Source organism: Lactuca virosa, chromosome 8, assembly GCF_052849685.1.
Source record: "Lactuca virosa cultivar CGN04683 chromosome 8, Lactuca_virosa_CGN04683_v6, whole genome shotgun sequence".
Lineage (NCBI taxonomy): Eukaryota > Viridiplantae > Streptophyta > Magnoliopsida > Asterales > Asteraceae > Lactuca > Lactuca virosa.
In genome coordinates, this window is record NC_136433.1 from 223,048,962 (window position 1) to 223,055,463 (window position 6,502).

Genomic DNA, 6,502 nt, shown 5'->3' on the forward strand with positions numbered 1-6,502 from the left:
AATCCTGATGCGTTTATAGTTTGTATATCTTTTATGGGTTGATATACTTGATTCACTATAAACAATGGCTCTGATACCAATCTGTCACACCCCAAAACCGGAACGACGGAAACGTTCTGGGGTGGAGGACGTCATGTATAGTATCATAACAATGCTTAGTAGTAGAAACAAGCAACAACATCCATTTCATTAATATAATAGTTAAATACATGTGTTTTCTTTTGTAAGTTTAAATGACACCAAAAATGTATAATCAAAATAAGACGAGTATTGGATCCACTCCGTCCTTCAAAAGCTGCATGGGTGTACCTGTCTTACTGGTTCCCTGAGAATACAAGTTATTTTGAAAGAGAGTATCAGCATAAAATGGTGGTGAGTTCATAAGTATTTAGTGTCATTATTTGTATGAAAATGCTTGTAAGTTTGAAGAAAATGTTATTAAGTTTTCAATTTAAATGTTTGTAGGTTTTCAATGTAAATGTTTGTAGTGAATAATTGTATCTCCTAGAAAATCCTATATTTTCTACTAAAAGTGGCCTTCTACCAAGGCATCAATGTTCTGTATGTTTGTTTCTTGTAAAAGAGTGTATTTTCCCAAGTATGACTATCATTAACTAAATATAGTTTATACATTGATGAATATGTGAGAAGATCACAAAGTAAATGTAATAAGAAAAATAATGTTTTACCTCAGCAGTAACACTGCTGGCTATAAAGTGATAAAATGCAGACTCCAGGTAGTATTAAATGTACAATACCCCTCGGGGAGTCTAAAGTAGCCTTTAATCTTTAGTTGGTTAATTAAAGGTTTAAATGTGAACTCGTATGTAACCATGCTGATCGACGACTGAATAATTGATGACCCTCCGGTGTCATATGTAGTGAGGTGACATTTTGTCATCCCTTGGCCTTATCGGCTGGGACTGTAGCTAGCAGTCGGGGTGTGGGAGTGTCTGTCCCGTATAGATCTATACACACAATGCCCGCTCTCCCTCCAGGAGACTCTGATTACAAAATGATACAACACGGTCTTGTTGTATCCGAAAATAGTATGTCACATTCTAGTTATCGTATTCTTATGTTTGTATAGTATATCATAGCGTAGTAATGTTCTCTCTGTACTAGTGTATAGTATATTCTCTTGTATAGTATGTAGTATGTATTGTTCCTCATAATAGTAGGTTTGTATAGACTCATAAATGAACTGACTCTTGCATAGTGAGTAGTAACCTCTTAAACTATACCTATTATAGTTTACTAGTAATGTTGTTTGTATGCCTTTGCTACCTAAAGGTATTGAACTGAAGTAAAATCTTTTATATCTAAACACATATATATGATATATAATAAAGATTTCAACGACATTCGGACAAATAACAGGGTACTCTAAGTCCACAACCAAACAAGGAACATGAAATAAAGTGAGCTATCAGTCCTAGGTCCTTCAAATCTTACTTATATAAATATATCTATATAGACATGAGTTTGACAATAATATAAGTTTAAAAGAGTTTGATAAAGGATTTAGCATTTAAAAGAGTTTAATAAAATGTTTTGAAGTATTTGAAATCCATAAGTTTGATAACAATTTGAAGGTAATAGAAAATCTTTCTGTTTGTTCTAGTTACGAATCACATGTGATTAATATAAATATATCTATATAGACATGAGTTTGACAATAATATAATTTCAAAGGTTGATTAAGGGGTATGAACTCACCTGTAGTGAATGGTTTGGATGGAAGTGTTGTATAGGATGCTAAGTGTCAAATGAAGACTTGAACACACGCACGGATCCTATTTAACATATAATGACACGTATATGTATCTAATTAGTGATTAAACAACTAATTAAACAAGTAAAGTCACCCTAGGACATGGAAAACACTTTGATTCAAGTGCTATAAGTACAAAGGGTTGCATCTAAGGGTTGTAGGGCCTCACTTTGGAGTTTACGGCCCAAGAGTAAACCCCCATGAGTTTACGGCCCATGGGTTTACGGCCCAATGAGTTTATGGTCGTAAACTCATGGTATCTTGTACCATTTTGTGTGTTTAAGGTCCTATGCTCTTCCTTGAGGTGTTCTAGACCTAGATCCAAGGCTTAGGAAGGAGTTGTGGCAACATTGCACCACTAACTAGGGCTTACGGCCAAGGGAGATTGCCTTGGCCGTAAACACCCTTTTGTTCATGATTTCATGGTGTTTTCTAGTTGTTTAACAAGTGATTCTAGTATGTACCAAGCTAGGTTAGTATACTTACGTTTTGAAGGCAAATGGGGGTGTTTTCGGCCCAAAAGACTTAAGTGTTCTTGGTGTTCTTGAGGATCTTGAAGATTTAGACCCAATAAGATGAATTTGTGGGTGAATCCAAGTGTAAATCAAGGAGAAGTGATGTATTAACTCACAAAGGGAAGGAATCACTTATATTTTTGAAGTTTGGAAGCAAAAGTCTCAAGATCCTTGAGAGAGAATTCCGAATTCTTGGGCTTGGAATGGTGAAAATGAAGGAAAAATGACTAAGGACCATATATATAGCATGGTGTTTACGGCCACCATGGGTTTACGGCCGTAAACTCATGGTTCCTGGCCGTAAACACCTCTTTAGAGGGTTTATGGCTTGCTTGATAGTTTACAACTTCAATGGACACTTCCTATCATTCATTCTTTGGATATACTAGGCTCGGAATGCTCAAGTAGACTCAAAATAGTGCTAGAAGTTAGTAGATGTGAGTCAAACTTTGATTGAGTTTAAGTGTAGTACGAGGTAGAAATTTCGGGTTGTCACAGATTGCGTGCATCACACCCCTTTCTTTGATTAGAAGTTCCTTTTTAGTTAAATGTTTATTTTAAAAAAATTTCACCAAACCCTCAAACCAAGGCTCTGATACTAACTTGTAACAGCCCAAAAATCCAAGGTAAAAATTTCATTTTTAATATAATAAAACACCATTATAACTTTGTTCTAAACATTGAAAAGCATTTCAATTAACACAATTATCCAAGTCCAATCCCAAAGATCACATATTGTGGAAAACACAGGTGTATGCGCTGCGATCGCCCCGAGCTCTTTCATTGAAAAACTAGAGTACCTGAAAAATAAACTGAAAACTGTAAGCACAAAGCTTAGTGAGTTCCCCAAGATAGGTCATACCATACATAACTAAACACATAACAGGCCCTGCCTACTAAGATACGGGCCCCACCTACACTCGACTGAGATACGGGCCCCACCCACACTTGACTGAGATACGGGCCCCACCCACACTCGACTGAGATACGAGCCCCACCCACACTCGCATAACGGGCCCCGCCCATACTCGCATAACCATAAATTCATATAAAAATTCAACTCATGCGAAAATCACAAAGATAATAACATATTGTATAGTCATCGGGCCCCGCCCATATACAAATCATATATACACAACCTGGTACTAGCAAATAGAATAATCATCAGGCCCCGCCCATCATACATATCAATATATCACACCCCCAAACCAAGGATGGCGGAAACATTCAGGGGTGGAGGACTTCATGTATAGTATCACAACAACGAGTATAATAGTGCGCATAGTAAATAGAACCATCATAAATATAATTGAAAAAGTTACACCATAATATGAGTTTACATGTTTCAAAATCAATTACATTATGATGACAAAAATATATTATTTGACGTCTAACATCCCATCCTCAAAAGCAGTTGATTACCTGTTTCACTGGTTTCCTGAGAATACAAGTAGTTTTGGAAGAGTGTCAACAATTACGTTGGTGAGTTCATAAGCTTTTGGGTGAAAGGTTGGAAAAACCTTTATTGGTAAAATGAAATGTATACACAAGAAAAATCCAATATTTTCCTTATAAAATATTATGTAGTCTTAAACCCTAAGACCGAATGCATGAGTGTGTGTTCGTAATTTAAACGAAGAATGCAGTTTTAAATAGATAAAACCCCTCTTTGTTTTCCTTTTTAAAGTAGAATTTTTCGTCAACTTTAAGTGATGTTAACTCCCTATGTGAGTCGCTATAACCATACTACAACCGGATGACCTGTTACAACGTTTTTCAGACGTTAAAATTTTGTTATGACTTTTGTCACCCGTAGACCTGCAGGTCCCGCTGTAGCTAGCAGCAAGGTGTGAGGTGTCCATCCCAATATAGATCTATACACAATTATCACGCTCTCCCTATAGGAGTTTCTGGTTATAACTTACAGGAATTTCTAACCCGTACTCTAAGAGTACATTTGAAGAATTGTCTCACAACTTACGTTAACGAGTATACGTGTAGTGTTTGAGTAAAAACCTATTCTGTGGTGGGAGTGAAATCCCCCTTTGCGTGCCAAATTAGTGACATGAAATTCCTAAACCATACCTATTATAGTTTATCATGTAGTAGTTGAAAATCCGATAGTATTGTGGTGAGACCCTTTATGTGTATGTAACAGTTTAACCAATGCATGACTATACTTATTATGTTTCATCTTGCATTATTTGAAATTACAAAGGACCCTTATACTTTATAGAGTAGTTTCTGCTATATAAACATATCACAAAAGATAAACACTTGCAAAATACAAAGTCATCAAAGGTTACACTTTGCTCAACATGTTACAAAGTGTTATGAATATTGTAAGCTGCTAACTTGTTTTTAACTTTCTACACAGTTTTAGAAAAGTTATAGAAAAATCATACGAAGTCAAAAACCGAATCCGTAAACTCTGAGAGTTTATAAAATGTGTCTAGTTTATTCATAATTTTTATCATGATTTTTAGAAGTCTCTAACTTGTGTGAAAATGTTCATATTCACAGACTGGTCCGAATTCGTGTTTGAAATGATAGACAGTATTGTAAAAATCAACATAAATTTTAGAAAAATCGTATAGAGATGTGCAAGTAGTCATTTTAAAGGTAAGAACCTGAACTATTTTTATATTAAACAATTTTGAAAGATATTAAGTTTAAGATGGTCAAAACAGTCTGTGAATGGAACCAAACTTTCCTGTTGAAAGCTGATGTTTGAGTTTAGTTAAATTTTTGGTGTTTTAACTTGTATTCTCCCCCTAAAACTTGAAGAAAAACATGAAAATGTGGGGGCATGAACTCACCTTGAGTTATTCCCTGAGATGAAGGTGGAAGAAGAAAGGTTTCCAAGTCAAGAACACTTGGGAGATACTTGAAGATTCGAAGATCCTAAGCACAAATATGACGATATTTGTATAAGAGATTCATAATTTGAGTGAAGGAGTGTAGAGTATTCAAATGTAGGATGAATATACTTACCAAGACTGAAGTGAAAATCTCAAGAACAGCCTTGAAATCTCAAGTTCTAGAGAGGGAAAGTGAGAGAGAATGGTGTTTGCTTTTTGGTGAGAGAGAGTGAGTAAAGTGGAAGGAGATATGAGAGTTTCCAGATTTTGATGAAGCTATGCAGCTGGAGGAGGGGTGTCAAAGGACCAATAGTTGACTAGGTAGGGAGGAATAGTGACTGAGGGTTGTCCTATGAGGGTATGTGTGTTAACTTGTGTCATACTCTAGATAAAGTCAACACTCCAACACCATATCTTTCCCAAAAGATATTATACTTAGTTTAGGATCCCCTTCCTCAAAATGTGATTAATATATGATAATATAGGGTCTCTTAAGTCAAAACACGAGTTTGGGTGAAAATCTCGCGTTAAAATCACGAAAAACGGGCTTAAAACGAAGTTGGGGTCGAAAACCGGGAAGAAGCTGCGAACAACCGAAGTCAGGAGGCGAGGTTCGGTCCATGGTGCTGAACAACTGAAAGCAAGTTCAGTCCGAGAAGGGTTCGGTCGCAAGGCTAGGACCGAAGGTGGTAGGAAGCGAAATAGACCGAACTCTGAAGGAGCGAAATGGACCGAGAGGCGCGCAAGGAGCCGAACCCGAAGGTGACTTCGGTTCTAATAGGGGTTTCGGTTCTAATACGGCTTTCGGTTCTAATACCAGTTCGGTCCAAGTCAGTTCGGTTCTTACTAGGAGTTTCGGTCCATGAGAGGGGTTTCGGTCCAAGAGGCTTCTTAGGGTTTCGCTTCTTAGAGTTTCGCCTCTAAGAGGGTTTCGCTCCTATAGAGCTGTTTTCCGTTTATCTTCCCGTTTCAAGTTGTTTTTGACTAAATTAAGGGTCGGGATGCCCCGAGTGATTATAAAACGTTGAGAGAGATTTGGGAGAGATTTCATATTCTTGGAGAGATTTCACATACTGAGAGATTTGGGAGAGATTTGAGAGAGACTTCGTTTGTGCCCTTTTTGGATGTTTAGCTTCGTCACGCAAGGTTTGTAAACCTCGCTAAGCCTCGTTATGAATGTTATATGCTCCCGAGGGGGTACAAAATAGTGTTTTACCAAGTAGTCTCATCACTTACCCTGATTAGGGTTTGAGAATTCTGAACATATGAATTTTTCAAGTGATAACTTCTTATTAAAATAGCGAGTTGTACAGTAGTAACATAATGCAAACCCTAACATACAAGGTTAATTG